At 52.9% G+C, this 23,893-nt stretch overlaps 1 protein-coding gene across 4 annotated transcripts in view; it reads right to left on the bottom strand.

The window, feature by feature from the left end:
• Window positions 1-23,016, bottom strand: part of CERS4 (ceramide synthase 4) — a 55,060-nt gene extending 32,044 nt beyond the window's left edge. For 2 of the 4 annotated variants that reach the window (XM_054539546.2, XM_024238245.3), the window contains exons 1-2: window positions 22,840-22,991; window positions 21,455-21,611 (exon numbers count right to left, since the gene is read on the bottom strand). The gene's annotated coding sequence lies outside the window, so the exon portion shown is untranslated. Of the gene's footprint in view, window positions 1-21,454; window positions 21,612-22,839 lie in introns of all 4 variants that reach the window. The other 2 variants (XM_054539547.2, XM_002828583.6) reach the window with 2 other exon arrangements.
• Window positions 23,017-23,893: the final 877 nt, after the last annotated feature.

The following is a 23,893-nucleotide window of genomic DNA, read 5'->3' as shown; positions in this document are numbered from 1 at the left end:
CTACTGGACAGTATCACTCTAGAGAGGAAAAACAAGTAGCAGTTGGAAGGGAATCTATAAATGGAAGAAATAAATGGCACTGGGTGAATTTCTCATTTTTATTGCTATTCATTGGAGATAAAAACTGGCTTAAAGATTAAGAGGATAGGGCCGGGTGTGGTAACTCATGCCTATAATTCCACTGCTTCGGGAGGCTGAGATGGGAGGATTACTTGAGGCTAGGAGTTTGAGACCGGCTTTGGCAACATAGTGAGACCCTGTCTCTACCAAAAAAAAAAAAGAAAAAGAAAAAGAAAAAGCTGGGTGAGGTGGTACATGCCTGTAGTCCCAGCTACTCAGGAGGCTGAGGTGGGAGGATCCTTTGAGTCCAGAAGCTATGATTGCACCACTGCACTCCAGCCTGGGGAGACTGTCTCTGAAAAAAAAAAAAAAAAAAAAAGACAGGGCGCAGTGGCTCATGCCTGTAATCCCAGCACTTTGGGAGGCTGAGGCAGGCGGATCACGAGGTCAGGAGATCGAGACCATCCTGGCTAACATGATGAAACCCCATCTTTACTAAAAATACAAAAAGAAAATTAGCCGGGCATGGTGGCGGGCATCTGTAATCCCAGCTACTCGGGAGGCTGAGGCAGGAGAATGGTGTGAACCCGGGAGGCAGAGCTTGCAAACCCGGGAGGCGGAGCTTGCAGTGAACCGAGATCGCGCCACTGCGCTCCAGCCTGGGTGACAGAGCAAGACTCCATCTCAAAAAAAAAAAAAAAAAAAAAAAAGAAAAAAAGAAAAAGAAAAGAGCCAGAGATGGAAAGCCCCATATTCTACATTAAAAGTCTGTGTACATCTCTTGCTGACTCTTAGCCCATGGATATTGGATGTACTCCAACTAGCCCTGCTGAAGCTAACAGAACTAGGCCAAGATTTCATCTGCTACCCACCACAGGAGAAACAGACTTTGGAGTCTGAGTCCAGCCAGGTTAACTGCCTGATAAAAACATAGTTAAATTTTAAAAAATCATTGCTCTTCAAAGGAACATAACAGAATCCAGCGACTCTACAACGCATCTTCCACAATGTCCAGAACTCAATCCAAAATTTCTCGACATCTCACAAAATTGGAAAATATGGCCCATGCTCAGGAAAGAAGGAAGTTAAAGGAGACTGGCCCTGAGGTGACCCAGATGTTGGAATTAGCAGAAAGGTCTTTGAGGCAGCTATTATGTCTGTAATCCCAGCACTTTGAGAGGCCAAGGTGGGTGACCACTAGAGCTCAGGGGTTCAAGAGCAGCTGGGCAACATGGTGAAACACCGTCTCTACAAAAAATACAAAAATTAGCTGAGCGTGGTGGCATAAGCCCGTAGTCCCAGCTACTTGGGCGGCTGAGGCAAGACGATCACTTGAGCCCAAGAGGTTCATGCTGCAGTGAGCTGTGACTGCACCACTGCATTCCAGCCTGGGCAACAGAGTGAGACCCTGTCTCAAAAACAAACAAACAAACAAAACAAAAAACAAATGGAAATTCTAAAACTTAAAAATATACACAAGCTGAAATTTAAAAATTCACTGTGTGGGCTTGATAGCAGATTGGAGATGATAAAAGAAAGTGTTAACAAATTTAAAGACAGATTGATAGCAAATATCCAAACTGAAGAACAGAGAAGAAAAAAGTTTAAGTAAAAATGGATAGTGGTAATGGTTGCACAACACTTTGAATGTACTTAATACTACTAAGTTGCACACTTAAACATGGTTAAAATGGTTAATTTTATATTACATATATTTTACCTCAATTTAGAAAGTGTATAGAGCCTTGGTATTTTCTGGATGATATCAAAAGATCTAACTTATGGCTGGGCACAGTGGCTCCCGCCTGTAATCCCAGCACTTTAGGAGGCTGAATTGGGTGGATCACTTGAGGCCAGGAGTTCGAGACCAGCCTGGCCAACATGGTGAAACCCTCTCTCTAATAAAAATACAAAAATTAGCCAGGCGTGGTGGCACATGCCTGTAATCCCAGCTACTCGGGAGGCTGAGGCAGGAGAATCATGTGAACCTGGGAGGCAGAGGCTGGAGTGAGCCGAGATCCGAGATCGCACCACTGCGCTCCAGCTCAGGCGAGACTCCGTCTCAAAAAAAAGAAAAAAAAGAAAAAGAAAAGAAAAAAAAAGGTCTAACTTGCATGCAATGGGAGTACTAGAAGGAGAAAGGAAAGAGAATGGGGCAGGTGAAATATTTGAAAAAATAAGAAAGAACACCAAAGGATTTTGATTTTTTTCCCTATGGCTACATATATGCACATAAACACACAGAAGAAGGTTGTAAGGCCAGATACGGTGGCTCACACCTGTAACCCCAGCACTTTGGGAGGCTGAGGCAGGAAGATCACTTGAGCTCAGGAGTTTGAGGCCAGCCTGGGAAACACAGTGAGACCTTGTCTCTACTAAAATTAAAACAAACAACAACAACAAAAAACAACTAGCTGGGTGTGCTGGCATGCACCTGTAGTCCCAGCTATTTTAGGGGCTGAGGCAGGAGGATCACTTGAGCTCGGGAGGTTGAGGCTATAGTGAGTCCTGAACATGCCACTGCATTCCAGCCTGTCTGACAGAGTGAGACCCTTTCTCAAAAAACAAAAAAGGCCGGGTATGTTGGCTCACACCTGTAATCCTAGCACTTTGGGAGGCCAAGGCAGGCAGCAGATCACCTAAGGTCAGGAGTTCAAGACCAGCCTGGCCAACATGGTGAAACCCTGTCTCTACTAAAAATACAAAAAAAATAGCCGGGCATGGTGGCAGGCGCCTGTCATCCCAGCTACTCCAGAGGATGAGGCAGGAGAATCACTTGAACCCAGGAGACTGAGGTTGCAGTGAGCTGGGATCGCACTGAACTCCAGCCTGGGTGAGAGCGACACAAGAAGAAGAAGAAAAAGAAGAAAGAAGAAGAAAAAAGAAGAAAGAAGAAGAAGGCTATTAGGGTATAGTCCACATTCATGTGAGTTGTTATATTAGGCAGCTGGTCCGGGTTGGGATGGGAGCCAGTGAACCTCTCTTGTGTTTTACTGATCATAGCTCACTGCAGCCTCCACTTCCTGGGCTCAGGTGATACTCCCAGCTCAGCTCCCCAAGTAGCTGGGATTACAGGTGTGCACCACCTTGCCTAGCTACTGTTTTAATTTTTTGTAGAGATGGGGTTTCACTATGTTGCCAGGCTGGTCTCAAACTCTTGGACTCAGGCGATCCGCCTGCCTCAGCCTCCCAAAGTACTGGGATTACAGGCATGAGCCACCACACCTGGCATTCATGGATTTTTTTTTTTTTTTTAGATGAAGTCTCACCCTGCTCAGGCTGGTGTGTGCAATGGCGCAATCTCCGCTTACTGCAACCTCCGCCCCAGGGGTTCACGTGATTCTCCTGCCTCAGCCTCCCAAGTAGCTGGGATTACAGGCATGTGCCCCTATGCCCAGCTAATTTCTGTATTTTTAGGAGAGACAGGGTTTCACCATGTTGGCCAGGCTAGTCTTGAACTCCTGACCTCAAGTGATCCTCCCACCTTGGCCTCCCAAAGTGCTGGGATTACAGGCGTGAGCCACCATGATCGGCCTTCACTGATTTTTTTTTATAAGGAGTGGGTTTAAGGGTGACTTCTTAAAAAAAAAAACAACTTTTTTTTGAGACGGAGTTTTGCTCTTGTTGCCCAGGCTGCAGTGCAATGGCAGGATCTCAGCTCATTGCAACCTCCGCCTCCCAGGTTCAAGCAATTCTCCTGTCTTAGCCTCCCGAGTAGCTGGGATTACAGGCACCTACACCACGCCCAGCTAATTTTTTATATTTTTAGTAGAGATGGGGTTTCGCCACGCTGGCCAGGCTGGTCTCAAACTACTGGCCTCAGGTGATCTGCCCGCCTAGGCCTCCCAAAGTGCTGGGATTATAGGTGTGAGCCACCATGCTCGGCTGACATATTAAAACATTTTTTTAAATTGTGGTAAAATACTCATAACATTTACCATTAATCGTGTTTAATTATACAGTTCAGTGGCATTAAATATTTCACATGGTTGTGTAACCATAACCACCATCCAGCTCCAGAATTCTTTCATGTTGTAAAACTGAAACTCTGGCAGGGTGCGGTGGCTCACACCTGTCATCTCGGCACTTTGGGAGGCCGAGGCGGACGGATCATGAGACTCTGGCAGGGCGCGGTAGCTCACACCTGTCATCTCAGCACTTTGGGAGGCCGAGGCGGACGGATCATGAGGTCAAGAGATCGAGACCATCCTGGCCAACAAGGTGAAACTCCGTCTCTACTAAAAATACAAAAATTGGCTGGGCGTGGTGGCGGGTGCCTGTAATCCCAGCTACTTGGGAGGCTGAGGCAGGAGAATCACTCGAACCCAGGAGGCAGAGGTTGCGGTAAGCCGAGATCACGCCACTGCATTCCAGCCCAGCAACATAGTGAGACTCCGTCTCTAAACAACAACAACAAAAACTTGAAAATCCATGCCTAATAATCAATAATTCCCTGTTCCCTCTCCTTTGGCACCCACCATTCTACTTTCTCTCTGTGTGAATCTGGTGACGCTAGGGGCCTCATATAAGTGGAATCACACAGTATCTCCCCTTTTGTGACTGGCTTATTTCACTTACCATAATGTCCTCAAGGTTCACCCACATGACATGTTACATCCTTCCCTTTTAAGGCTGAATCAGGCTGGGTGCAGTGACTCATGCCTGTATCCGAGCACTTTGGGAGGCTGAGACGGGTGGATCATTTGAGATCAGGAGTTCGAGACCAGCCTGGGCAACATGGTGAAACCCCATCTCCACTAAAAATGCAAAAATTAGCTAGGCGTGGTGGCCAGCTTACTTCCAAGTAAGTCCCAGATACTTGGAAGGCTGAGGCATGAGAATTGCTTGAGCCAAGATCAAGGCGGAGGTTGCAGTGAGCTGAGATCGCACCACTGCACTCCAGCCTGGATGACAGAGTGAGACTCTGTCTCAAGGAAAAAAAAAGAAAAAAAACCCGAATCATATTCCAGTGTATATGTATATATTAAGGGTGACTTTTTAAATAGAAAATTATAGTACAGGAAAATGAAAAGATTTCCACTGAAGGTGTGGTTGTTACAGGAGACAGGGTTGATACAGGAGAGGGGGCATTTTTGGTAGGGAATGAGCCCTCTACCCCCACCTCACTACTTAAGAAACCAATTCTCTTTTTTTTTGAGACAGAGTTTCGCTCTTGTTGCCCAGGCTAGAGTGCAATGGCACGATCTTGGCTCACTGCAACCTTAGCCTCCCAGGTTTAAGCAATTCTCCTGCCTCAGCATCCCAAGTAGCTGGGACTACAGGCATGCGCCACCACGTCCAGTTAATTTTGTATTTTTAGTAGAGACAGTGTTTCTCCATGTTGGTCAGGCTGGTATCGAACTCCTGACCTCAGGTGATCCGTCTGCCTCGGCCTCTCAAAGTGCTGGGATTACGGGTGTGAGCCACTGCGCCTGGCCTAACTTTTGTATTTTTAGTAGAGACGGGGTTTCACCATGTTTGCCAGGCTGGTCTCGAACTCTTGACCTCAGGCAATCCGCCTGCCTCAGCCTCCCAAAGTGCTAAGATTACAGGCGTGAGCCACCGCGCCCAGTCTGGTCTTGAACTCTTTTGCTCAAGCAATCTGCCCACCTCGGCCTTCCAAAGTGCTGGGATTACAGGCATGAGCCACTACACCGAGCCAAGAAACAAATTCTCCATCAAGATCAGCCCCTTTGGTGATGTCCCTGCTCACCTTCCAGGGTGGAGATAATTGTGAAATCTGGGTTATGCTCTGATGGCATCCTTCCTTCACTCAACCTGCTTTAACATCTGCCCCTCCTTCTCCCACCAGCTGTTGGCTGGGCCCCTGTGCTGCTCCCTGGTGATAGCATACATGGAGGTAGATTCATTTAGGGCCAAGCAGGTGCAAAGCCAGACTGTTCTGTGGGAGAGCAGGCTTTTGCCCACACCCACACCAGGATTATCCTAAGGCACCAGTGACCAATAGCATCGGTACCATCCCAGGTATTATCCATCAGACGCTTACCCAGGGACAAGCCCTTACCTCCCTGCATTGGAAATATCAGCCACACCCTGAGGAAGATACTGTTACCATTTTTTTTTTTTTTAAGACAGAGTCTTGCTCTGTCACTCAGGCTGGAGTGGAGTGCAGTGGTGTGATTTCGGCTCACTGCAACCTCTGCCTCCCGGATTCAAGCGATTCTCCCTCCTCAGCCTCCCAAGTGGCTGGGATTATAAGCCTGCGCCACCACACCTGGCTAATTTTTGCATTTTTTAGTAGAGACGGGGTTTCACCATGTTGGCCAGGCTGGTCTCGAACTCCTGTACTTAAATGATCTGCCCGCCTTGGCCTCCCAAAGTGCTGGGATTACGGGCGTGAGTCACCTTGTCTGGTCACCATTCTCATTTCACAGATGAACAAACTGAGTCTTGGAGACATGCCGGATCACCTACACAGGGTCACATAGTTGACAAATGGCCAGGCAGTAATTTGACCCCAGCTCTGTGGCACCGGGCATTCCAGACAGACATGGGCCCAGAGACACTCAGCTCATCAGCAGTAGCCTCAGAATTATTGGAAAACACGGCTGGGTGCGGTGGCTCACGCCTATAATCCCAGCACTTTGGGAGGCCGAGGTGGGCGGATCACCTGAGGTCAGGAGTTCAAGACCAGCCTGGCCAACATGGAGAAACCCCGTTTCTACTAAAAATACAAAAATTAGCTGGGCTTGGTGGTGGGCACCTGTAATCCCAGCCACTCGAGAGGCTGAGGCAGGAGAATTGCCTGAACCCGGGAGGCGGAGGTGGCAGTGAGCCGAGATCGCTCCATTGCGCACTCCGGCCTGGGGGACAAGAGTGAGACTTCGTCTCAAAAAAAAAAAAAGAATTATTGGAAAACAGGACTTGCCTTCATGCTTCTATTCACTGTCCACTGCCACCTCTCTGTCCCCACCCTACTACTCCAGCCTTTGGCTTTTGCCATCAGTCACAGCTCCCATGGCCAATCCCAAGTGGTCAATTCCTCTGAGCATGAAACTGGGACCCTCTAGTAGCATCTCCTCCCCTTGCTCATCCCTCCTTCCCAGAATCATGACCTCCTGGTTCCCCTCCTTTCCGCTGTTTTCTCTAATTCGTGCTGGGTTTTCTCCCTAAATTATGCCAGTCCTGGATCCCCTCACGCCATCCGCTCTCCCTGGGAAATTCACCTGCCTGGAAGTTGCGGTCAGCACATCCATGCTGTCAGTTTCCAGATTTCTGCTGCTTCCAGGTCGCCATCCCGCCAAAGCCAAACCTGCTGCCCCAATACCTCCCATCTGCGTGCTGTCCAGACACGTCAGGGCTGAAGTCATCTCCCACAGAGCCTTCTTTCCTCCTCCGCTGGCTTCTTGGCCAAGATCCCACCCTCCACCCACTATTCAGGGACAAAATTCTGAGAGTCATCTCTGACTCCATCTCACACCCTCTGGGCACTCAGCTCCTCATTAAGCTCCGCGATTAAGTCCGTCTTTCCCGCGAAGGTCCCTCCTCTGCCCGATTTCCACAGCTCCCATTTCTTGATTGAATTATGGCGGCCGCCTCCCCACTCAGCACCCAGGTCTTTCTTCTTGCCTGCAAATCAGACCCGCAGCTTCGAATCCTGCAAGTGCTCTCACTGCCCGGGCACTGTGCTCCCCAGCAAATGGACCTTGGCAAATGCCATTCCCCTACCACTAATGCTCTCCCTTCAGCCTGCCAAATTCCTCCCAGCTCTTCACCACTCTGTTCAACAGACACTTCCTCTAGGAGGGCCTACCAATCACTGCTGGGCTGGGTTAGGGGACACTCCCCTCCTGGGTTCTCCTACCTCATCTTTCTCAGAACTTTTGGGGCAACAATTTTTTTTTTTTTTTTTTTTTTTTTTGCGATGGAGTCTCGCTCTGTCACCCAGACTGCAGTACAGTGGCACAATCTCTACTCACCACAATCTCCGCCTCCCAGGTTCAAGCGATTCTCCTGCCTCAGCCTCCTGAGTAGCTGCGATTACAAGCGCGTGCCACCACGCCCGGCTAATTATTGTATTTTTAGTAGAGACAGGGTTTCACCATGTTGGTCAGGCTGGTCTCAAACCCCTGACCTCGTGATCCGCCCACCTTGGCCTCCCAAAGTGCTGGGATTACAAGCATGAGCCACCGTGCCTGGCCTTTTTTTTAAAAAAAAAAAAAAAAAAAAAAAAAGTCACCCAGGCTGGATGGAGTGCAGTGGTGTGATCTCAGCTTACTGCACCCTCCACCTCCCAGGTTCAAGCGATTCTCTTGCCTCAGCCTCCCAAGTATCCGGGACTACAGGCATGCACCATGATGCCCGGCTAATTTTTTTTGTATTTTTAGTAGAGACGGGGTTTCACCATGTTGGTCAGGCTGGTCTCAAACTCCTGATTTCAAATGATCCGCCCGCCTCGGCCTCCCAAAGTGCTGGGATTACAGGCATGAGCCACTGCACCCAGCCATGGACAACTGTTTCTTGTGTTTTTGTTTTTGAGACAGGGTCTTGCTTTGTTGCCCAGGCTGGAATGCAGTGGCATGATCAAGGTTTACTGCAGTTTCGACCTCCCAGGCTCAAGTGATCTTCCCACCTCAGCTTTCTGAGTAACTGGGTTTATAGGTGTGTACTGCCACACCCGGATACTTTTGTCTTTGTTTTTTTAAGACAGAGTTTCTCTCTGGTTGCCTAGGCTGGAGCACAATGGTGCAATCTTAGCTCCCTGCAACCTCCACCTCCCAGGTTCAAGTGATTCTCCTGCCTCAGTCTCCCAAGTAGCTGGGATTACAGGTGTGTGCAACCATGCCCAGCTAATTTTGTATTTTTTTAGTAGAGACAGGGTTTCACCATGTTGGTCAGGCTGGTCTCGAACTCCTGAGCTCAAGTGATCCTCCCACCCCAGCCTCCCAAAGTGCTGGGATTACAGGCATCAGCCATCACACCCGGCCCGGCCAATTAAAAAAGAAAATTTTTTTGTAGAGACGAGGTCTATGTTTCCCAGGCTGGTCTCAAACTCCTGGGTTCAAGTGATCCTGCTGCCTCAGCAGGATCCCAAAGTGCTGGGATTACAGGTACATGCCGCCATGCCCAGCTAATTTTTTTTTTTGGCAGAGACAGGGTTTCCCTATGTTGCCCAGGCTGGTCTCAAACTCCTGGCCTCAAGTGATCCTCCCACCTCAGCCTCTCAAAGTGCTGGGACTATAGACATGAGCCACTGCACCCAGCCAGGGACAACTATCTTTCCCCATATCCTGGTGATGAGGACCTCTCCATTTTCCCAGCACCTGACACACGACGGGTAGCAGGAAACTGTCCACCGACTGCACAGATGAATAAAAGGCTCAACTGAGACCAGGGCACTCAGGATCCCAGAGAACAACCAAGCTCCAGTTTCAGGCTTTCCCTCCACCCTTGTGGCCACCTGTCCCTTTTCCACCTGTGCTGTGAGGCACTCACTGCTCTCCTTCAAAAGGCTCATGCTGGCCAGGCACAGTGGCTCACACCTGTAATCTCAGCATTTTGGGAGGCCGAGGCAGGTGGATCATCTGAGGTCAGGAGTTCGAGACCCGCCTGACCAACATGGAGAAACCCCGTCTCTCTTAAAAATACAAAATTAGCCAGGTGTGGTGGCACATGCCTGTAATCCCAGCTACTTGGGAGGCTGAAGCAGTAGAATCGCTTGAACCTGGGAGGCGGAGATTGCCGTGAGTCAAGATCGCGCCATTGTACTCCAGCCTGGGCAAGAGGGAAACTCCGTCTCACCAAAAAAAAAAAAAAAAAAAAAGAAGGCTCATGCTGGCCAGGCACTGTAATCCCAGCACTTCTCGGAGGCTGAGGCAAGAGGATCATTTGAGCGCAGGAGTTCCAGACAACATAGTGAGACTCCAACTCCACACACACACAAAAAAAGGTAAAAATTAGTTGGGCATGGTGGCACATGCCTGCAGTCCCAGCTCCACAGGAGGACCTCTTTGAGCCCAGGAGGTCAAGGCTGCAGTGAGCTATCATTGCACCACTGCACTCCAGCCTGAGTGACAGAGCAAGATCCTATCTATAAAAATAAAATTTTAGGCTGGGCACAGTGGCTTATGCCTGTAATCTCAGCACTTTGGGAGGCCAAGGCAGGCTAATCACCTAAGGTCAGGAGTTGAAGACCAGCCTGGCCAACATGGTGAAACCCCGTCTCTACAAAAAAATACAAAAATTAGCTGGGCATGATGGCGGATGCCTGTAATCCCAGCTACTCAGGAGGCTGAGGCAGGAGAATCGTTTGAACCTGGGAGGCCGAGGTTGCAGTGATCCAAGATTGCACCACTGCACTCCAGCCTGGGTGACAGAGCGAGACTCCATCTCAAAAAAAAAATAAATAGGGCCGGGCGCGGTGGCTCACGCCTGTAATCCCAGCACTTTGGGAGGCTGAGGCAGGTGGATCACGAGATCAGGAGATTGAGACCATCCTTGCTAACACAGTGAAACCCCGTCTCTACTAAAAATACAAAAAATTAGCTGGGCGTGGTGGCGGGCACCTGTAGTCCCAGCTACTCGGAGGCTGAGGCTGAGGCAGGAGAATGGCGTGAACCTGGGAGGCAGAGCTTGCAGTGAGCTGAGATCGTGCCACTGCACTCCAGCCTGGGCAACAGAGCAAGACTCCGTCTCAAAAAAAAAAAAATAATAATAATACATAAAAAATAAATAAGTCAGTAAGTAAATATAAAATAAAATTTTAGTCTGGGTGTGGTGGCTCATGCCTGTAATCCCAGCACTTTGGTAGGCTGAGGAGGACGGATCACTTGAGGTCATGAGTTCGACCTCAACATGGTGAAGCCTCGTCTCTACTAATAATACAAAAAAATTAGCTGGGCATGGTAATCCCAGCTACTCGGGAGGCCGAGGCAGGAGAATCGCTTGAGCCTGGGAGATGGAGGTTGCAGTGAGCCAAGATCGTGCCACTGCACTCCAGCATGGGTGACAGAGCAAGATTCCGTCTCAAAAAAATAAGAAAAAAAGTTAAAAGGCTCACATTGTTTGTTTACCAAAATACATTTATTTTCATAAGACACTTTCTCTCCCTCCCTCTCTCCCTGAAAGAGCAAGCCAGCACTGGTATCACGTACAGAGGCTAGCCATGAAAACAAATACAATGAACACAAAACAAAGTGCAGTCTTGACCAGTTCCCGATGTTGGCAAGGCTGCCAGCCCAGGCCCTTGGGCACTCCAGATTCAAGGGGAGGTTAGCAAGTGTCTGTTACCATGTCTTGAAGGACACAGCAGCAGAACCAGGTGCAGTGGCTCACACCTGTAATTCCAATACTTTGGGAGGCTGGGGTGGGAGGATTGCTTGAGCCTAGCAGTTCAAGACCAGCCTGAGCAACATAGCAAGACCCTGTCTCTGTTAAAAAAAAACAAAAAACAAAAAACAAAAAAACAAAAAAACAAAACACACACAGGCCGGGCGCGGTGGCTCACACCTGTAATCCCAGCACTTTGGGAGGCCGAGGTGGGCAGATAGTGAGGTCAGGAGATCGAGACCATCCTGGCTAACAGGGTGAAACCCTGTCTCTACTAAAAAAAAATACAAAAAAATTAGCCGGGCGCCTATAGTCCCAGCTACTCGGGAGGCTGAGGCAGGAGAATGGCATGAACCTAGGAGGCGGAGCTTGCAGTAAGCCGAGGTTGCACCACTGTACTCCAGCCCCAGCGACAGAGCGAGACTCCGTCTCCAAAAAAACAAAAAAACAAAAAACAAAACTCAAAACAGCAGTAGTAACAGAAGCCCTTAGCCTTGATGCCATGGGAAGGCGGCAGAGATTTCGGGAGGGAGCGATTCTGGGAGTTCTCCTGGCAACGCGGGCTGCCCTAGGAGGCTGTCCCGTCCCTGGAGGTCATTCAGAGGCTGGCTGGCCTCTTGCAGGTGACAGCAGCCCGAGTGGGGAAGCTGGGTCAGAACAGGTAGGGAGGCTCAGCCGGATGCAGTGGCTCATGCCTGTATTCCCAGTACTTTGGGAGGCCGAGGCGGGCAGATCACCTGAGGCCAGGAGTTCCAGATCAGCCTGGCCAACATGGTGAAACCCTATCTCTACTAAAAATATAAAAATTAGCTGGGCATGGTGGCGCATGCCTGTAATCCCAGCTGCTCAGGAGGCTGAGGCAAGAGAATCGCTTGAACCTGCGAGGCAGAGATTGTAGTGAGCTGAGATTGCACCACTGCACTCCAGCCTGGGTAACAGAGCATGACGCTGTCTCCAAAAAAGAAGAGAGAGGGAGGCTGATGGTGGAGGAGGTGGCAGAGACAGGAGCCTGGGGGAGGGGTGCTGAGGTCCAGGTAGGGTGTCTTCAAGGGGTGGGGGTGGCAGATTGGGATGAGTATCTGGGGTAGATCTGGGAACTGCCTGCTTGGGCAGGAATATGGGGACACACAGCCGAGGGGTGGGAGGGGGCGAGGAGAGTCAGGTGGGCAAATTCCAGGCGTGGAATTCTAAGATGGCACCATCCGAGAGGGAGGAAAACAACAGGGTGAGGGCAGCAGCCGTGGAGCTCTAGGGTCCCCAGGCATCCACTTAACTTTTTTTTTTTTTTTTTTTTTTTTTAGAGACAACAGGATTCCACTCTGTTGCCCAGGCTAGAGTGCAGTGGCATGATCATAGCTCACTGCAGCCTCAAACTCCTGGGTTCAAATGATCCCCCTGCCTCAGCCTCCCGAATAGCTGAGACTACAGGCACTCATGCCACTATACCCAGCTAATTTTTTTTTTTTGAAACAGAGTTTTTCTCTTGTTGCCCAGGCTGGAGTGCAGAGGCACAATCTTAGCTCATTGCAACCTCCACTTCCCGGGTTCAAGCGATTTTTCTGCCTCAGCCTCCTGAGTAGCTGGAGTTACAGGTATGTGCCACCACACCTGGCTAATTTTTTTGTATTTTTAGTAGGGACGGGATTTCACCATGTTGGTCAGGCTGGTCTCAAACTCCTGACCTCAGGTGATCCATCTGCCTTGGCCTCCCAAAGTGCTGGGATTACAGGCATGAGCCACCGTGCCTGGCCTCAAGTCACTATCTTGATACCCACCCATCTAGTGAAGCAAGAAGCCACAGAGAGCCCCTGCAGAGCACATGTCTTCCGTCAGCCCTCTGGGTTGGATGGGTTGGCACAGAGAAGGGCCCCCAGTGGGGAGGCAGAGGCTACCTATGGTCCCTTTAAGGACCGGAGGTGTTTGTGTAACTGGAGGCAAAGCACTTCCTCTCAGATGACGGTCCAGGACCGCCCCTCCTCTGGGATACACACAGATGGAGTCCATCCCTCTCTCAGCAGTGGCTCTGAGTACCACCCTATCCCTTCCCCATCTCAAGATCTCCTGGGAGGCTCCCCGTGGCTTCTGACCTGGCATTCGAGGCCTTTGTGACCTGGTCCAGCCCACCGCCCTGTCCTGGCCTCCCTGTCTGCCCTCCGCCCGCAGCCACCCTGACTCCGAGGTTCTCGGCCTAGGGTCTCCACGGGCGGATTCCCAGAGTCTCCTTCAATTTTAGGAATGTTGCTCCGATGCCATTCCCGGATGCCAGGCCTTTGCCTGGGCCGCTCCCTCTAAATCACTGTTCAGCATTCCGTTATCTGATGCCTGGCATGGTTAAACCTTCAAGTGGGCAGCTTGCCTGTGGCTGCCTCCAGGAAGTCTTGAAGACTCCCAGCCTGGGTCAAGAGCCTCTCCTTGGTCACGCACAGTGGCTCACGCCTGTAATCCCAGTGCTTTGGGAGGCCAAGGCGGGCAGATCACCTGAGGTCAGGAGTTCAAGACCAGCCTGGCCAACATGGTGAAACCTCATCTCTACTAAAAATACAAAAATTAGCTGGATATGGTGGTACGTGCCTGTAATCCCAGTTACTTGGGAGGCTGAGGCAGTAGAATCGCTTGAACCCGGGAGGCAAAGGTTGCAATGAGCCAAGATTGTACCACTGCACTCCAACCTAGGTGACAGTGAGACTCTGTCTCAAAATAAAAGCAAAAACAAAAAAGAAATGCCAAATGCAGATCCCAGCACTTTGGGAGGATGAGGCGGGCAGATCACTTGAGATCAGGAGTTCGAGACCAGCCTGGCCAGCATGGCAAAACCCTGTCTCTACAAAAGAATACAAAAATTAGCCAGGCGCGGTGGCTCACGCCTGTAATCCCAACACTTTGGGAGGCCGAGGCAGGCGGATCACGAGGTCAGGAGATCGAGACCATCCTGGCTAACAGAGTGAAACCCCGTCTCTACTAAAAATACAAAAAAATTAGCCAGGCGTGGTGGCGGGCACCTGTAGTCCCAGCTACTCGGGAGGCTGAGGCAGGAGAATGACATGAACCCGGGAGGCAGAGCTTGTAGTGAGCCGAGATGGAGTCACTGCACTCCAGCCTGGGTGAAAGAATGAGACTCCATCTCAAAAAAAAAAAAAAAAAATAAATAAATAAATAAATTAGCCAGGTGTGGTAGTGGACACCTGTAATCCCAGCTACTCAGGAAGCTGACGCAGGAGACTCGCTTGAACCCGGGAGGCAGAGATTGCAGTGAACGGAGATTGCGCCACTGCACTCCAGCCTGAGCGACAGAGCGAGACTCTGTCTCAAAAAACAAAAAAGGAGCCTCTCCTTGCCTTCAGTGTCTCTGATTGCTTTCCTTGTACCCTGGTTAATCTGCCTTGTAACTGCCCAGGGACACGTCTGTCTCCCCGCTGAATGAGGAGTCTCTGAGAGGGCAGTAAACAAGTCCAATTCCTGTCTCAGCCCATCACTCACTCCCACTCAGGCCCCAGCCCTAATGTCGCCTTTTCAGAGGGGTCCTGACTGCCCAAAATAAAATACCGTCTCCTTGCAGTGCCAGGTCCCTCTGTCATCTGTACTTTGCAACTGGGGAAAGTGAGGCATGGAGTCATCCAAAGTCATAAAGTAGGGAGTAGAGTCTGGGACTTGGACCCAAGCCTGCCTGTCTCCAGAACCTGCCTGTTACCTGCCACCTGAGGTACCCTACCCCCAACGCCATTCACCCCCCACGTCCAACCTCTCAGGCTGCAGCCATAAGGACCCGGGATGCCTGGGATCACTTCACATTTATTGGGTGCCCACTGCATACCAACTACACACTGGGATCCCAGCAGAGAACAGAGTAGACAAGAATTTTCACTCCATGGAGCCGATATTCTGGACATGGTGGAGATGAGGGAGTGGCAAAGACTCTATATCTTAATTTTTTTTCTTTTTTTTTTTTTTTAGAAATGGGGTCTTGCTATGTTGCCCAGGCTGGTCTTGAACTCCTGGGCTCAAACGATCTGCCCAACTTGGCCTCTCAAAGTGCTGGGATTACAGGCATGACCCACCTGATCTGGCCCTGCATTTTGATAATTTGTTTTGTTATTGTCAGGTGGAGAGAAAAATAAGGCAGGAAAAGCAATGAGGAGTCAGGCAGTGGGGGCTGCAATTTTCTTTTTTTTTTTTTTTTCTGAGACAAAGTCTCGCTCTGTCACCCAGACTGGAGTGCAGTGCCACCATCTCGGCTCACTGCAACCTCCATCTCCCAGGTTCAAGTGATTCTCCTGCCTCAGCCTCCCAAGCAGCTGGGATTACAGGCGCCCGCCACCATGCCTGGCTAATCTTTGCATTTTTAGTAGAGATGGGGTTTCACCGTGTTGGCCAGGCTGGTCTCGAACTCCTGGCCTCAGGTGATCTGCCTACCTCAGGCTCCCAAAGTGCTGGGATTACAGGTGTGAGCCACGGTGCCCGGCAGGGCTACAGTTTTAAAGAGGGAGGTCAGGAAGCCCTCCCTGAGAAGGTGGGGAGGTGAGGGAGGAAGTCCTGATGATAGAACATTCTAGAAAGGGAGAAGAGCCAGTGCAAAGGCCCTGAGGCAGGGCCAGGCATCCTGGACTCAAGGCACAGAGAGGTGGCTCGTGTGGGTGGAACGGAGGAGTGCGTGGGAAGAGATGAGGGCAGGGAGGTGACAGCCTTTCATTCATTCATTCATTCATTCATTCATTCATTCGAGATGGAGTTTCACTCTTGTTGCCCAGGCTGGGGTGCAGTGGCATGATCTCAGCTCACTGCAACCTCTGCCTCCCAGGTTCAAGCAATTCTCTTGCCTCAGCCTCCCAAGTAGCTGGGATTACAGGCTCATGCCACCATGCCTAGTTAATTTTTGTATTTTTAGTAGAGACAGGGTTTCACCATGTTGGCCAGGCTGGTCTCGAACTCCTGACCTCAGGTGATCCGCCCGCCTCAGCCTCCCAAATTGCTGGGAATACAGGCGTGAGCCACCATGCCTGGCCTCCATTTATTTTTAAAGACAGGGTCTCGCTGTGCCTTCCAGGTTGGGGTGTACTGGCGTGATCCTGTCACAGCAGCCTCAAACTCCTATAGCCTTCTGCTTATGCCTGCCCTCACCAACATCCCAGATGGAGAAACAAAACCCAGAGGACCACCTCCCTCCCGTCCCGTCACTGTCTGGGTGCTATCACCCTAAAAAGCCCAGCCCCTATTCCCCTGTCCCTGCTGTGGCTCATCACACCTGTCAGATCACAGAGGAGTGCCAGAGACAAGGGATGCCCCCTCCCAGTTTGGACTCGGACGGAGGGGACAGTCCAGGTCACAGTGCCGTGGCTCGACAGAACCTCAGATCTAGGCTCCAGCATCCAAGTGTCCAAATTCCCTCCCAGTGAAGCCCAGGTTCGTGGTGGGGGTGGGGAGGGTGCCCAGGCTCTTGTGGGGTACAGGGAGAGGGGACCGAGTTCTCTTTTGCCTGGGAAGGGAGTGACTACAGGCTAGAGGCTGGTCCATCCCCCAGACACACCCGCTGCTTGTTTTTTTGTTTTGTTTTGTTTTTTTGAGACAGAGTCTTGCTCTGTTGCACAGGCTGGAGTGCAGTGGTGTGATCTCTGCTCACTGCAACCTCCGCCCCCCTGGTTCAAGCAATTCTCCTGCCTCAGCCTCCTGAGTAGCTGGGACTACAGGCACACACCGCTGCACCTGGCTAATTTTTCTATTTTTAGTAGAGACAGGGTTTCGACATGTTGGCCACGCTGGTCTCGAACTCTTGACCTCAGGCGATCCACCCACGTCGGCCTCCCAAAGTGCTGGGATCACAGGTGTGAGCCACCGCACCTGGCCCTGCTGCTTGGCTTTTGCTGTTTGTCCTCTAGGCCCCTGATCGAGGCTACCATCCCTGCATCCCTAGGGCTCCCCCATCACCTATCTGAGAACGTCCTGGCTCCTCCATCCAGCTCTGGCTGCTGCCATCGCTTCATCCTCCTCCTCCTCCTCCCCCTCCTCTTCCTTTTTCTCCTCCTCCCCCTCCTCCCTCTCCTCCCCTCCTCTTCCTCCCTCTCCTCCTCCTCCTCCCCCACCTCCTCCGCACTGCCCTTCATCTCTTCTGCTTCCATACGCTCATCAGTACCCTTCCCTGGCTACTTCCCTCTCCCAGTTCAGCTGAGCCCCATTGTGTGGAGGGGAGGACGAGAAGCCTTGGCCACTGAGTGGTCCTCCTCTCCTTCCTCCTGCCAGTTTCCTCAGCCTTCAAGGTTCGAGCACCCCAGCACAGGTGACCACTGCACATACAGGACGACAAAGTAACCGTGCAAAAGCAGTAGGGTCCCATAACCTTTCACCCCTCAAGTCCCCTTGAGCAAGGACTCTCCAGGGTCTGCTGTGGTTGGACTGGGGGTTCCCAAGGACCTTCAGTCTCTTCATCTACTCCTCTCTCTACTCTATGACTCCTTGCTTAGTTTGCTCCAGGCACCCCGGTCTCATTGCGTTCCTCCAACACACCATGCCTGTTCCAGCCTCAGGGCCTTTGCACCTGCTGGGCCTTCTGCCTGGGGCACTCTTCCTCCAGATGTCTAGCTGCTCCTTCAAGCCTCATCCTTGTCCCCATCACCTTCTCCCTGCGGGGACATCAGCTCTGTAAGCCTTCCTGTGGCTCACTGTCTGTCCCCGTTGCCTCCCACTGCAGACACTTCCTAAGTCTGTGCTGAATGAACAAATGATAGACAGACAGGGGTGGGAAGAAAGTGGGGCCAGGCACAGGGCAGAAGGGGTCCCCAGGGCATGGCTGGTAGGAAATGATCACTCTTCAGATACAGTGTCGTGGGACCCTGGATTAAAAGCTGTCTCTAGGAGTCCAGGAGAGGGTAGGGAGGGAAAGCTGAGCTGAGCTCCAGGCGGTTCAGCGTGTGTGTGTGTGACAGCATCCCATTAACAAAGGTATAGAGTCCAGACTCAGGGAGGGGAAGGTCTCTTCTATGCTACTCTGTATTTTGTTTGTTTGTTTTTGAGACAGTGTCTTGTTCTGTCATCCAGGCTGGAGTGCAGTAGTGCGATCTTGGCTCACTGCAACCTCTGCCTCCTGGGTTCAAGCAATTCTCCTGCCTCAACCTCCCAAGTAGCTGGGATTATAGGAGCATGCCACCACACAGGGTTAATTTTTCTATTTTTAGTAGAGACGGGGTTTCACTATGTTGGCCAGGCTGGTCTCGAACTCCTGACCTCAGGTGATCTGCCCGCCTCGGCCTATCAAAGTGCTGGGATTACAGGTGTGAGCCACCGCACCGGGCCCCTCTATGCTACTCTGGTCAGAGCCATGATGGGTCTGAGGGGCCTATTCAAGGATGGCAAAGAAAAGCCTGTGCTTGGCCAGGCACGGTGGCTCATGCCTATAATCTTAGTGCTTTGGGAGATTGAGGCTGGAGGCTTGCTTGAGGCCAGTAGTTCAAGACCAGCCCGGGCAACATAGCAAGACCCCTGTCCATCTGTATAAAAATTTTTTTTAACGATTAGCTAGGCATGGTGGTGCATGCCTGTGGTCCCAGCTCTCAGGAGGCTGAGGTTGAGCTCAGGAGGTCGAGGCTGAGTTTGAGCTCAGGAGGTCAAGGCTGCAGTGAGTTATGATCATGCCACTGCACTCCAGCCTGAGCAACAGAGCAGGATTCTCCCTTTGAAAGAAAGAAAGAGGCCGAGTGCAGTGGCTCATGCCTGTAATCCCAGCACTTTGGGAGGCTGAGGCGTTTGAGCTCAATAGTCTCAGACCAGCCTGGGCAACTGGCAAAACTCTACAAAATCATACAAAAAAATGCAAAAATTAGCCAGGTGTGGTGGCTCATGCCTGTAGTCCCAGGCTGATTGCTTAAACTTGGGAGGTGGAGGTTGCAGTGGGCCAAGATTGCACCACTGCACCCCAGCCTGGGCAATAGAGCCAGAACTTGTCTTGAAGAAAAAAAACAAAAACAAGGAAGAAAAGCAAAGAAAAGAGCTTGTACTGAAAGGCATGGGGAAGAGAACAGGGTTGGTAAAGAGCAGCCACAACAGAGAGTGAGACGGGCTGGCCACGGTGGCTCACACCTGTAGTCCCAGCACTTTGGGAGGCCGAGGCAGGTGGATCACCTGAGGTCAGGAGTTCGAGACCAACCTGGCCAACATGGTGAAACCCCCATCTCTACTAATAATATAAAAATTAGCTAGGTGTGGTGGCAGGCACCTGTAATCCCAGCTACTCAGGAGGCTGAGGCAGGAGAATTGCTTGAACCTGGGAGGTGGAGGTTGCAGTGGGCCGAGATCGCACCATTGCACTCCAGCCTGGGCAACAAGAACGAAACTCCATTCCAAGAAAAAAGATGCCTGCTACTGAATTATCAAACAGGGGTTTCAAGATCCTTTCCTCCTATGACATTCCCAGCTCCCTTGGCTCCCAGCTTGCCACCCACTCCTGGTTTTCCTTTTGCCCTCTTTCTGCTGTCTCCCAAGCTCCCAGTTTGCTTTAAAGCCCATCCTACGCCATACCACCTGGGTGTCTAGTGGCATGGCAATTTCCAGATGCTGAGAACAGATTGCTGACTTGCACCTAAAGCTGCTCCCCCATGAGCAGCTGCTCCCTTCCCCGGCCTCTCCATATCTCTCCAAGATCCACCCAAGTCTCACACGTCCACGCCTTCACCTGGTCCAGCCCCATCATTACTCTCCTGGCCTGGTGCAGTCCCTTCCATCCTGGTCTCCAGGCTCCTGCCTTTGACCCCTGCAGTCTGTTCCCTGAGCTCTAAATAATGCCAAATGCTTGTTCGAGGCTGGCAGGCCGGCTCTGCCCTTCCTCCTCTCCCCTCTTCTGGATCTTACAACCCTGGCTTTGTGGTTCTTTCATCCAAGCACCCTGGCAGTTTCTCTCCTCTGCAATTTGCCCACTGGTCTCTTGGCCTGGTTAACTCCTCCTCACCCTTAGCGACCCAGCCAACTGTCACCTCCTCCAGGAGGCCTTCCCTGACTCCTCCTTAGGCTGAGTCAGGTGACTCCTCTGGACTCCCCCTGACCCCAGGCATGACTCTGATTTTTTTTTTTTTTTTTTTTTTTTTTTTTTTTTTTTTTGGAGATAGTCTCACTTTGTCACCCAGGCTGGAGTGCAGTGGCGCGATCTCGGCTCACTGCAAATTCTGCCTCCCAGGTTCAAGAGATTCTCCTTCCTCAGCCTCCCATGTAGCTGAGATTACTGGTACATGCCACCACGCCCGGCTAATTTTTGTATTTCTAGTAGAGATGGGGTTTCACCATGTTGGCCAGGCTGCTCTCGAACTCCTGGCCTTAGGTGATCTGCCTGCCTCAGCTTCCCAAAGTGCTGGGATTACAGGCGTGAGCCACCACACCCGGCCCCTCTGTGATATTTTAATAGCCTCCAGCTCTGTGATACTCGTGATATTTTAATAGCCTGTTTAGCATGTATTCACAACCAGCCAGGCACTGTGTTCAGCTCTTCACCTATAGGTCATGACTGCTATTATCCCATTTTACAGGTGGAGAAACTGAAGCAAGAGGTGGTGAAGTCAGTAGCCCGGAGGCCCTCAACTCAAAGTGGCAGGACAGGGCCGGGGGGTGGTCAGGCTCAAGCCCAGCTGGTCGGAAAGGGAGAAGCTTGTGGTGCTCAGAGAAGGGGACAGGGCAGCGAGCTCCCAAGGCACCTGCCTTTCTGTGCCATCCCACGGGTGGGAGAAGGGAACCTGGGCTCACTTCTGCTGCCAACTACAGGCATCCCAGTGACTCCTGAGCCAAGACATTCTGTGCCAGGCACTGGATCAACCGCTTTATTCAACCTGCAGACAGCCCTGGGTCAGGAGGTGGACACTGTTGTGAATTTCTTAGAGGAGAAAATGGAAGCCCATACATCCCCCTGAACTCCCACCGGCCGTTAGAGCCCTCCCTGGTTCCTTAGGGGTGTGGCTGCCACCGAGATCTGCCTAGCCTCGGCTTTCATTGATCCATGAACACTCCCAGGCTCAGATACTACTGACCCATTTTACAGATGGGTAAACTGAAGCTCAGAAACCTTTCCCTGGGGGCCCTACAGCCAGTTCAATGACCAAGGCCGCCCCCCACCCCCCACCCCCCAGGCTCAGAGTACCTCTGCTGGCAGTGGGTGAGCTGGAAAAACAGGTAAGGAAAGTCCTCAATGCCTCTTCCTCCACGCCTGGCTGGGCCTGCTGGGGCCCAGGTGCACTGAATGAGGCTTCTAATCAGCCCCCCAGCTCCACTTCTGTGTTTATTCACAGCAGCTGCTCCTGGAAGGCAGACCCATTTGAGGCTGGGGAGGCCGAGGGCTTCAAAGACAATTCCACAGTCCAGGAACCCTATCGCCATATAACAGACCCAGGTCGCCCCAGTGGGGTCACCCTGGCCTCTGCGCTCAGATGCCTGAGACCTTGCCTGAGCTCAGACTGGAGTCGATGGGAGCATTCCCCCATCTCATAGGTTTTGCAAACCACAAGAGCCTCTCCCCCGCCCCCCTCCCTGTGTCCCCCAGAGCAGCTTCTCCTCAAGTCTCCCATCCCAGCAATGAAAGCCTCTTCTATATACTTCTAACTACCCAGGAGAAACATCGGTCCCCCACGCGCCACTTGCAAACAGAATTAGACGATGTTCCTGTGCCAAAGCGAATTTTCAGTTCACCCACTTCCTATCACACCTTCCAGCCAGGTCAAGCCAGCAGCCCCCTTCCAAGTATCCCCATCTCTCCTACCCACAGCGGCTACGGGATGTTCTTAAGACACAATCCGATCACGCCATGCACCTGCTGTTCCAAGCCTCCCTGGTCCCCACCGCCCCGAGAACGGGTTCCACACTCTCCTCGCCGCTTCCCAGGCCCCGGCCAACCTCTCTCCACCTCAGACCCTCCCTCTCCGCGTTTCAGCCACGCTGGCCTCTTTTCTGCTCCGCACACACTCCCGGCTGGGCCCTGCCACACAACCTTGCTGTTTCCTGGGCCTAAAAAGCTCTCGCTGGCTGGTCCGACCAGGCCAAATGACATTATCCCCGCCTGGGCACCTCCACCTCACCCCGGCCGCCTGATGGGCTAGCTCGGGCTTGGAATGACGTGTTTAAGCGGTTCTCAGAAGCCGTCTACGAGGCCGGGCTGCGGGCTCCGAGGCCAGGGCCCCAGCTGCGTCCCCAGCCCTGGCACGTCGGGGGCACGGGGCGCTCCCCCGGCTCACACATCCGGATTCCCCCGCGTCACGAGGCCAGGATCGCCCCTACTCGCTCCCGCCCGTTTCGCAGCCGCGTCCTCGGGCACCCGCTGCGCCCTGGCCCTCGTGGGGGAGCGCGGATCGTTCGGGGAGACGGCCCAGATGGGAAGCCCCGAGGGGGACAGTCCCTGGCGGGGTGATGGGGGCTGGAACCCAGCTGCGAGTGGGGGCCGGGCTGGGGCCGCCATGGCCGCGGAGGCGGGACCGGGGCCCGCCGTGAGGGTGGCGTTCGGGGCGGTGTTCGCGGCGCGGGGTGCTCGCTTACCTTGGGGCGCAGGCGGCCGGGCGCACCGAGGGCCGGCGGCGGGGCTGGGGACGGCGCGCCTAGCGGGGTACCTGGAGCAGCTGCAGACACGCGCCGCCCGCTCCAGGCAGCCGGACTCTGCTCCCGGCCGGGCCTCGGCCCCCAGCAGGGGAAAAAAGGCTTGAGTGGGGGGAGCCCGGGGCGGGGCCGTGGGGGCGGGGCCTGGGCGGGGCACGCGCCCCGGAACGGTGTGGCCTGGCGCGGGGCTGGGGCCTGGCGCGGGGCTGGGGCCCTGGAGAGGCGGGGCCTGGTGCAGGGCCTTGGAGGGGCAGGGCCTGGAGCGGGCGCCGGGTCCTCCGGGCGCTTGCCCCCCTCGACGCAACTAGGCCTCTCCCTGGCCCCCGACCCCGCACCCGCACCCCATCCCCGCCCCCGTTCCCGCTCCGCCCATCTCTGCCCCGCGGCGCGCCTGGCCCGGGTCCAGCCTAGCGTTTCTAGTCTGCGCCTTATCTCTCGCCTTTGAACCCAGTATTGTCCGCTGCGCGCTCCGTCCGGCCCCGGCTTCACCCCTGTTCGCTGTCTGTCTCCCCGGCCCCCTCCCAGGTCCCCTCTTCTGCCCGAGATGCTCTGGCCCTGCTCATCTGTCCACACCCCCACACTCCCGGGGCGCCCTGAGCCTCTGGGGCGTTCAGTTGGGTGGTGCACAGGGGAGGCCCAGACTTCCCCAGGCCTCAACGGCCACCCTGGGTACCCCGAGTCTGGGGCCCTGTTGGAGGGCCAGTCCAGGGGTTCGCCCGAGGCGCGCGCGGGGTCAACCGAGGCGGTGAGGGCACCGGGCAAAGCCTGCGATTTGGTGGGGTGCAGGGGTCAGGCGACAGAACTGGGGAGATAAGATGGGAGATAGGCCGGGTGGGTGGTGGCGCAGCCCTGGTTTTGGCTGAGGGCAGCAGCAGTGGGGGCTGGGTCCCCCGCTTGCCTGGTAGAACCGAAAATGACCCAGTCTCAGCAGCGCGCAGGGGCAGGGAGCCTGGGCGATCCCTGAACAGAGGACAGCCCCAGGGGGTTTCATAGTCGC

The sequence above is a fragment of the Pongo abelii genome, chromosome 20 (assembly GCF_028885655.2).
Source record: "Pongo abelii isolate AG06213 chromosome 20, NHGRI_mPonAbe1-v2.0_pri, whole genome shotgun sequence".
NCBI lineage: Eukaryota > Metazoa > Chordata > Mammalia > Primates > Hominidae > Pongo > Pongo abelii.
Note: the sequence above shows the minus strand (reverse complement) of the source record. Positions and strands in the feature narration are given on the sequence as shown.